At 44.4% G+C, this 9962-nt stretch overlaps 1 long non-coding RNA gene across 1 annotated transcript; it reads right to left on the bottom strand.

Moving 5' to 3' along the window:
* Window positions 1-226: 226 nt before the first annotated feature.
* LOC116668645 lies at window positions 227-5196 on the bottom strand. Its single transcript, XR_004325876.1, has 4 exons — window positions 5058-5196; window positions 4382-4506; window positions 3006-3177; window positions 227-939 (listed from the first exon to the last, which is right to left on the bottom strand). It is a non-coding gene; the product is annotated as an uncharacterized LOC116668645 (long non-coding RNA).
* Between the last annotated feature and the right edge of the window lie 4766 nt (window positions 5197-9962).

The raw sequence follows: 9962 nt of genomic DNA on the forward strand, positions 1-9962 counted from the left end.
ATTGTTGGGAGATCTGGGGGCTGGTAGGCAGGGAGCATATTAAATACAAAAACAACCTATGTCCAAATCCCCCACCCTTCTGGGACAAAAAGATTTAGATGAACCTAAAAAAGGAAGGGAAACTAACATCTGCAGAGTCCTCACCATGATATTATCATGCATGCAAAGTGCTTAACATATGATATTTTATTTAAATCTTCCAACAACCCAATAAAGTTATTCCCATTTTGGAGAATGTAGTTAAGTCAGTGGAGATTCAGAGTGGCAAGGTAACTTGCTCAAAATCACACAGCCAGTGGTGGTAGAACTAGGGTTCAAACCCTGGCTTACTGAAATTAGGTTTTCTGTGTGTGATAGTGATCCCTCTGTCTGGGGCCGCCTGATTTGTCCAGGTGAAGCCTGGCTTGGGGAAGGGAGCGGTGAGGAGCGGGGTGACAGGAAGTGTGGTTCTGACAGTTCCACTTCTGTGGCTCACTGGTCACTGTCCTCAGTCTCAGAACCAACTCTCCCCAGTGCCTCCAACGTGTCTGCTCTCGCGTCATGGACACAGCTCATAACGACGCAGCAGACAGGTTAGGCCTCTGGGGTTGCCTGAGCGACGCGTTTATATGAAGGGATTTGTGTCAGTGTAAACAGGTAAGCTGGACAATTAACGCCACTCCCACCCAAGCCATGTTCTTTACAAAATGATACTTCTGTTCAGTGATGACCTCATCGACCTACCACTGAAGGCACGGGCGTGGCATTTCTGTTCTTTCTCAAGGCACAGACAAGAAGGGGAACAAACCAGGATGAACATCTAACAGTGTTTGGGGCTCACAGGCCTCCCGCTGGTCAACCGGCTTGTGAGTGAGCTTTGCAAGCTGTGCTCTCAGCTGCGTCCTTGGTTACCCGTCGCCCGCTTTCCGGTTGTTGATGACACTGCAGAACACCGCATTTCTAGAAGACAGAAGGTCGGGCAAGAGAAGGCGTTCAGGGTGTAGGATCGGCCACAACTGGTTTGAACTGACTTCTGCCACAGGGAACTTGTTCATGCTGTGCACTCTCTGCACTTTAGTTCTTTGACTATAAAGAGCAACTAATAAAGGCTCCCCCATAGCGCCATTTGGAGGATTAAATAAAGCACCAGACCTGAAGGCACTCAGTGAATCTTGGTGGTGGTTTTTCTCCTCTTTAGCTACTTGACATCTTTACCAAGTAATGGAGAGTGAAGTGAAATTTTTCATATTTATAAAGTATGTAATAATATGTATATGTACATATACAAATATAATGTGTATATACATTTTCTATATATATAAAATGCTTGAGGAAAACTAAATGATGTGTAATTTTTTTGAGACATATACTGACTTCAGTCACACTTGAATCTCTTTTAGTGCATATTCTGGAAATGCCTTATCTTTTTTCTTTCTTTTTCACATCCCAGCACCGTGCAAAGTTGGAAACTCAGTAAATGCCTTTGATGACGATAATAGGTGTGCCATTTCAACGTATGGATACTTTGAGTCATAGAAAGGTTAAAGAGCTTGCTTCGAACTACCAGATGCTTGCTTTTCAGCCTATGAGCCAGGGCTCTGAATGCATTCATCTTTCCCTGCGTACTCTTTGGTCCTTCATAGATAATTGATAAACAAACTCATTTCTTTTCTTTGCAAAAGATGTGTCTTCCTGACTAAATTAAAGTTTTGGTAGCCCAATTTATTCTCTTAACCCGACAGAACAAGCCATTGATTTCTTTTCCATTTTCAATCATTGAAAACGTTGTCACATTTCATTCTTGCTCTCGGAGTTATTAGATTTCAGTTCTTGTTTCCACATGCTTTATATGCACAAGTCAAGTGTAACCTGAAAGATATTAAAGTGGATTTGCAGGGAAATGGCCCATAGCTGGGAAATTTGTCTTATTGCCTCTTAACTCCTCTTTTGTTTAATGTGCTTATTGGTATTTTCCTAGGATCCTGCTGGCGCTGTGTGATGACACGTTTCTGCTGACAGCCCTGAACTTTCATCAGACAGAACCTCTGTGAATAAGGTGAGAGGGAGTTTTTAATGAACGCCCTAAGACTGGGAGTGAAAACAAAGAGCAGGAAGGCTGTGAGATGGATCTGGCTGTCAAAACAAAGTGAAATAAAAATCCCAAAGTGCTCTGCCCCAACAAGCAGCACCACCTCCTGCTGCTGGGCACCCACCCTCTCCCGGGCAGAAATCAGCATCTAGGCCACGACCTAGAGCCCATGGAGGAGATGCTTAATTTGGAAGGAATCGATGAAGCAACTTCCCACAGAAATCCTCTACCCGGGGCCCCTCGTGCCTCACCCCTATCTCTGCCGTTAGAGCTGCTTTCAAATCCCCAGTGATCTTAAATTCCCTAGAAAGGGCTTGAAAGCTTCTCCTGGTAATTATGGCCTAGTGAGAAACAATCAAACTGGGAAAAGAGACTCTGAAAAAAATCCCTGAAGTCAGCCCTGCCCATTGTATCTGTGTTTAGAGTTAGATGAAAAATTCGTGTTACATTTTAGGAAACCTCTTTGGTGAAATAGCTTTGAACGTCACAGCCCAAGGCTAGAATTCTCTTTCTTGAGGAGGAGATATATTTCAGAATCAGGTTATGACTTTGAACACAGCCTGGTAAATCCAATATCGTACAGCAGAGAGGCGTTATCACCAGGGCTCAAGGACAGCTAAAGATTTCATAATTGTCCTCGTATCACTCTCTGGACTGCTCGCTGCCCTGCTGTCTGATACATGTGTGTTCTTTTCTACATATGAAAACTAGTCTAAAACTTCTATTATTTTAAACAAATATTTATGGAGCACTTACAATATGCCAGGCATTGTCCTAGGAGCTGGAAATCCAGAGGTTACTTTAAAAAGCAAAACCCCTGTCTTCATAGAGGATTCACTATTAAAAACTCAACTGCTCTGCTGAAGGTGCACACAGCAGTCCGTATATTTACACAAAAGGAATATACAGCTGGCTCTGATCTTACTTCTCTGCTCACCTCAGGTTTGTTGTCCTGTGTCACCATGCCTGTAAATTCCCCAAGTGCAGCAGCCGCAGCCTCTTTTGATGTCTCTCAGGGCCAAAGACAAAGCCATGTGCGACATGACTACTCAAACCCCGGACAGGCATCCCAGGCATTCAGATATTCTCTGATCATCCTGATTGACATTCTGGAGGCACACAGAGGGAATGCCATGGGGCTTGTTATTTGTATTCTTGGAACTCGAGTCTGTGTGCTTGAATAGGTTGGCCAAGAAAACAAACCAAGTGGTCAGGCTGAGACAAGATTGTGAATCTTGGGTTTCCCACCCAACTTTCTGAGCTAAAGGGAAAAAAAAAGGTGGTTGGGGAGGGAGGGTATGTCTGTGGTCTTACAAGGTCTCAAGCAAATCGAAGTGCTGTCATTGGGAAGAATAACATCTGCACATGATTAGCACTTTGCACCTTTCATTTAGTCACTCATTCAAAACAAATATCCCCGTGTGGCTGGACCATGAGAGTAGGGCTACAGGAATCACCACTGTGCCTGCCTTCAGGGATCGGATCTGTTTGCTTGTTCTATCTTCTAAGATCCTTTGGGACAGTTTGCAAGCCACTGTCACCCCTAGGCAGTGTAGCCTAACGTTTCAAACTTCAGACTTTGGTGTTAAACTGCAAAACACAAGGTAAGTCTCCAAGCTTCGTTGTATTCATAACAATGTTCAAACACTTATCCAGCTTGGGGGGCATAGCGGTCAGGGTTCAACATAAAGGGATTTATCACAGGAATTGGCTTACACCGTTGTGGAGCCTGGCTAAGCAAGTATGTCGTCCCGAGGGAGATGGTCAGGAAGGGACCCCACGGGCAAGAGCTGAAGCTGGTGTCCACCCACAGGCGGCCATCCAGAAGGACGGTCCGGGGAAATTACAGACTCAGCAGCTGTTGGGAACCTCTGAGCTCCAGGAAGAAGGACTAACCGCTCTTTTATGAAAGGCTTTGCTGCTAATAAAGTCAGGCCTGCCCGAGGTACTCTCCCCATCTGATCAGAATGAAGTCCACTGATCAGGGACGTTAGTGATGTCTGCAGAATCCCTTCCCAGCAGCACCCACTCTGGTCTTGGACTAACTAGCTATGAGATGATCTGTGTGCTGCCAAAGGGCCCTGACTCGCTAGCCCTCCAACTCTCAAGAGACGTGTCCCCTGACCTCACCAGACCATGGGAGAAAGTGACACCGGATCAATGCCAGTCAAGGTGACTGAGCAAAAAGGCATCCCTTGGGGCTGTTGCGAAGCTTAAGGAGATGATGCACGTGAAACGTCTGGAGGACACAGAAGGTGGAATTGCCCTTGAGCAGATGAAAAACTCAGGCTCAGAAAACAGAAACAAAGCGACCTTATAACGGTCGGAGCGTGGAGTTGACATGGCAGTCTGAGTCTCCTCCTTCGGAACCTTCGTTCCTGCGCAGTCACTGCTCCACCACCAGTGCGCCTTCTCCTGCCGAGTCAGGGCTGCACAAGCTGGAAGAGAAAAGTGAGCAACAGCTACAGGGTGGGCGGATTTGCGGCTCCCAGGCATGTAGGATAAGGCAGACGGAGCCCCAGCCCAAGGCCTAGCGTGGGCTTCTTAGACGGATGAAGCCTCAGACACCCTCACACCGCAGGCTACACGCTCCACGTTGCTCCCTGAATAACCGACCTCTTCTTTGTGAGCTTCTGGGAGGCTGACTCTGACACAAACCTGCTCTCATTGTTCTGTCTCGATCTTCTTTATGAGCAGATTTCACTTTGGAAATGCTTTGTTACTTCCTTTCTGTTGACTGTTTTTAGGCTACAAATTCAAAATTTATGAAAAGCCTTTCAATGATTCAAGACCAAATTTTGTTAGGAGAGATTGGAGTGATAGTTGTTGGGTGGTTAAAAATGAGCAACAAACACTCTTTCCCCACCCACCATTCTCACTGTGAAGTAAATAATAATAGACATAAAAGCACACAGAGCTCAAACAAGCTGTCAACACACATTAATCCTCCGGCTCTAACTCTGGCAGGGAAATAGAAGCACCCATTTACCTTGTCAAGGTTTCTGCCTCCTCCCTAGACAGTGTCCCAAAATCTGCTAGAACACCGCTGACATCGGCCGGGCAGCCACGTGAACCGTGCTCATCCCATCTTCCCCCGGCTCACGTAAGCCTTGTGCGACTGAACTTTAAAAGAGCCACATGCTAAGATGTCATCAAAATGCTGCCCCAAAGTTACAAGCTCTCCAGTGGTGCATTGGTACACTCCTAGTCTTTTAAAGCCGAGTTCAACCATCTTCAAGTCACCAAACAAGTATTTATTAAGTGCCTCTTAGGTATCAGGAATTCTTTTTGAATGCTGAGATTGTAGCTGAGAACAGGACAAGCAGGGTTTCTGCTCATGAGGCTTACATTCTAAAGACGCTCCGGAAGACATTCGCATAGTAAACAAAAATGAAGCGATTCATATTGTGTAAGCACTGCTAAGAAAATGAACAGAGTGACCCAATCAAGAGTGATTAGGGCTCCAGGTCGTGGCTTAGAAACAGAGGCAGCTTGTTCTCCGAATAAGCACTGTTGTGTGTCCTTTGATAAAGAAGATCGTTACTTGATGCATTTTGTTCAGAAATTGCATCCAAATATAACGCCATACATCTTTAAAAATACTTGTGCATTCACCGAAAAAAAAAATATATAGTGTAAAAGAAATCTTAGCATTTAAAACACTTAGTGAGCACAGTGTGTCTCATGCAAGAAGGAAATAGTGTTTAAAAGACAGGTGTCTATTGTACAATCCTTGATGAAAGACTAAATATCTAGAAATCAAGAACAAACCACAGTCTAGCCAAAAGTAGAATGCACGGGTGGAGAAACTGTCTGTGGGTTGGATGGAATCCAGCTAGAATCAGTTAAAATTAACCAGATTGTGAAAAACGTGATTTTTTGCACAAGGATGAGGATGCTTTCTGATGGGCTGGTTAGAAAAGAGGGCACTTGTGTTGTTTCAGAGGATGGAACAGTGACAGATTGATAGCATATTAGGGAGCTCCATTTTGTTTCTTACTCAATTCTACATAATTCTGACCTATTTTTACAGTCCATGTCCTTAGAAATTCTTTCTGTGACTAAAGGATATTAAGTCAAACCATTTCATAAATGACAAGTTTGACTTTATTTTTTTCAACCCAGCATATTAGCCTGTTCATCAAAAATATACATAACAGGTGCTAGAGAAGGTTCTAGAGAAGACACAGAGCAGCACATTGCTGACAAAGTGAAGCTCAGCCAGAGCTCAAAAAGTTAACTCTCAGTTTTCTGGGCCACAATTACTTACATATTTCTCAAGTCTTTTTTTTTTTTAAATATACCAAGCCCTTTGCATCATGTAAAAAAAAATTAAGAAAAATGGTCCCCATAGGATTTCCTCTAGACACATAAATTCCTTTTGCTGCTCTAAGATTCTGTTTGGGACTGTGGAGCGCGTCAGCCCCGGAGCAAATGCTTTGCATGCCCTATCTCATCTAATCTTCTCCACAACCTTATGAAGGAATTATCATCATCATCATCATCATCATCATCATCATCATCATCATCATCATCATCATCATCATCATTCCTACTCTATAAATTAGAGAGTTCAAGTAATTCATCCAGGTTCACAAAGCTAATGCAAGCCAAAACAGTGATTTCAACTGCAGCCCTTTGACTCAAAAGTCCCAGGAAAACTGAGTCTTCTGCCTAGATTCCATGAAAACTTCGTCAACCTCTCTGAAGTACTTTCTACTTTATATTAGAAGTCCTTATGAAGGATATGTATGTTAGCTCTCTGTGAGTCAGATACATGCCTGATGTTTCCTTGCAGATACGGGTTTATTTAACAACAGCTATATAGCTACCATAATTTCACCATTATAATCATTTTGAACACTGTCTGAGATCGTATTCTATACCTGAAATCAGGCTAAGTTTTTTAATTCATTTTAAAATGTAATCCTCAAATTAATCCCAAGTAATGTAAATACCAACAGTATTACCATTTTTACAATGGGAAAACTGAGGCTTAAGGAGGTTTCTTTCCAAGATAACAAGACAAGCACGTCCATGAATGCATTAATATTAAGCACATCTTTTGGGCTGTACCCCACAGGCCTACACGCCTGTACTTGCCCAGCTTCAAGACCAAAGAAAGAGCCCAGAGATATGCATGGTTTAATGGGTAGGGGGATCTTCATGTCTGAAGCAAGGTCCTGGAGCAACACCCCACTGTATGCGGCCGTCGGCGGGCCGGACCCGGCTGCAGTCTTCACTTCCAAGGGAAAGGGAGGTTAGCAGTTATAATGGGAATTGAGGTCAGATTGGCTCATTGGTCACCAAGGAAACCAGCAGAGGGACCCCTCACCACCCCTTTGATAAGAATAATCAGTAGCTGGAGCCTGGGACAAGTATGTCGGAAAGTTGGTAATGTGAGTAGGATGTGAGTGAAAGCAGGCCCTGTGGAGCAGGGCACGCACAGAGAGCAGGAGGACAGCCATCTTGAGTGGCCTGAGTGTGCACACGTCAAACATGGTTATTTAAGATACATTTATTGCGCATTAAAATATGCCCCAGGTGCACTTCTAGCTAGTAAGCAATAGAATACAACTTAATTACAGTGGGAGGGAGACAGAAACGAAGACGTCACACTGGTGATACTTGGGAGGAAATAGTAGGGAAGGAGGCAACAAAGCAGTGTGTTTTGTGTTTTGTTTGATGTGATGTGTTATAATTTTATAGAGAGAGGTCAGGAAAGGGAACAGTGGGGTGATAACTCTGAGAGAAGACCCGAAGGTTTTGGCTGTTCCAGACTGATGAGGGAAGAGCAGATGCAAAGTCCAGGAGGATGGGGTAAGCTTCGTTTATCTAAGGGGGGCAAAGAGGCCACTGTGGCTTTGCCAGGAGGGAGCAAGGGGGGCAGTTTAAGCAATGAAGCCAGAGATGAACATGGCGTTGTAGTCAAGACCGACCACTGGAAGTGAGTGGAAGACGAAGGCTGATTAGCGGGCTATTGGAACATTCCCACGTAGGGGTGCTGGTAGCACAGACCTAGTACCGGGACTAAAGTGCTTTAAAAGAGTTGGCCTGTGCATATATTTCTAAGGTAGAGTGAATAGGAGTTGCTGAAATTAGCCACGGGGAAGGGAAAAAGGGAAGTCCTTGAGGGTAACACTGGGTTTCTGGCCTGAGCAATGGATGGAGCAGGACAGAGAGGAGGGTCAAAAGTTTAGTTTAGAACCAGAGTTTGAGACCCTGATTAGATAAATGGAGGTGGTGAATGAGCAGATAGTTATATGAGTCATAAATTCCCAGGCTGAACAGAAAAGTCAGGGAGACTCTGCCAATGGATTCCTTAAATCCATGAGACCGAATGAGCTCACCGAAGAATGAGTCTACATACAGGGGGAAGAGACCCAAGGACTCAACACTGAGCCACTCCCAAGGTTAGTGATAAAAAAGACGTGGAAGCTTCAGCAAAGGAGACAGAGAAAGAGAGGCAGTCATGGAGCAGGGAACCCAGGGGAGAGTGTGTTCCTGGAAGCTGCGTGAAGAATGAGGTCCAAGAAGGGGCAAGTGTTAACACTGTGTCAGGGGCTGCAGATGAGGCACGTGAGATGCGGACTGAGCACTGACAGCGGCCTCTGCCCCGGCACAGCCCCGGGAGACTGACAGTCCCGCTTCAGAGCAGCGAGCGGGGTCAGTGACGCTTAATGGTCACTTGGGTGAAGTGTCCCTCCCTCCCTCCCACCCTGGCTTGCCAGGGCCTTGGATTTTCTCCTGATTATTAGCTCCACGAAAATAGCTGACTTGGGGGAAAGATCGATCTTTCTCATTGTAGTTTTTTGTTCTCTTTTCAAGGAATTCACCTGGTTTCAATTATTAGGACTTTTATTAGATAGTTGTTTTTGTGTTTATGTGTATGTATACGTGTGTGCGTGCTTTAATTTCCAAACCAGAGCGGCTTTGATCCTAGGAAAGAGAATACTCAGCATTCCATCCAGATGAGTATTGCTGCTAAGCCCTGTATTTGCTTTTCTCCTCCCCTGCTAGCTTAAACTCTATGGAGGCCAATTAAACTGCCTACACCAGCATCAAACACAACACACGGTATCTCGACATGTAGGTGATTATAAACATCCAACTGTATTTTAGCATCAGTACCGAGCTGTGCAGGGGGTTTTCACTTTTACATGAACTGTCTTTTGAATAGAAACACATTGTAACTTGCAATGCACTCAGGTTCTCAGGAGTATTGCCTTTAACTACAGGAAGACACCTGCACTGAACTTCCTCCTCATAATTAGCGAGGTCAGATCACTCCTGACATGTGTGTTTTTCGGTTCTTGCCCATTTTCTGAGGCCTGATGATTAAGTCTGATGTATGACTCACTCACTAAAGTCATTATAAAAAAGGTAAATAAAACATTTTAGCCATGTCTGAAAACTCAGAGGAGAGTAATTCCTGCTAGGGGAAGAAATGAGGCCAGTAATTTCTTAAGAGTATGAAAATATAGAAGTTTGTATACCTCGCAGGAATACGTGCCTCAGCCTACTCTGAACAGACATATTGGAAAATTATGTTTTCATTGAAAAACTGCCTCCATTTAAAATGCTGGAGAGGCTAGTACGTTAAATAAGGAGGTCATATGAACAAGTACCATCTAAATCTGCGTTACTTTTCCCCTTTGTGATTTAGGGAAAAAAACCCTTGTGTTAACTTTATAGATATGCACAAATTGGCACAAAGGAATCCTGAAAGCATCTGCCTTACTAACCAATAGACAGTAACCACCTGGGGAGACACTGCTCACCGTCACCACCGGGCGGCATAACTGGTGGTGGCTCCTGGTGATGGTATGCTGGTGGCCAGGAGGAAAGCCCAGCAGGCCTTTTTGTCTGCTTTCTGCAAGTGAAAATGAGACGA

Source organism: Camelus ferus, chromosome 14, assembly GCF_009834535.1.
Source record: "Camelus ferus isolate YT-003-E chromosome 14, BCGSAC_Cfer_1.0, whole genome shotgun sequence".
Classification (NCBI taxonomy): domain Eukaryota; kingdom Metazoa; phylum Chordata; class Mammalia; order Artiodactyla; family Camelidae; genus Camelus; species Camelus ferus.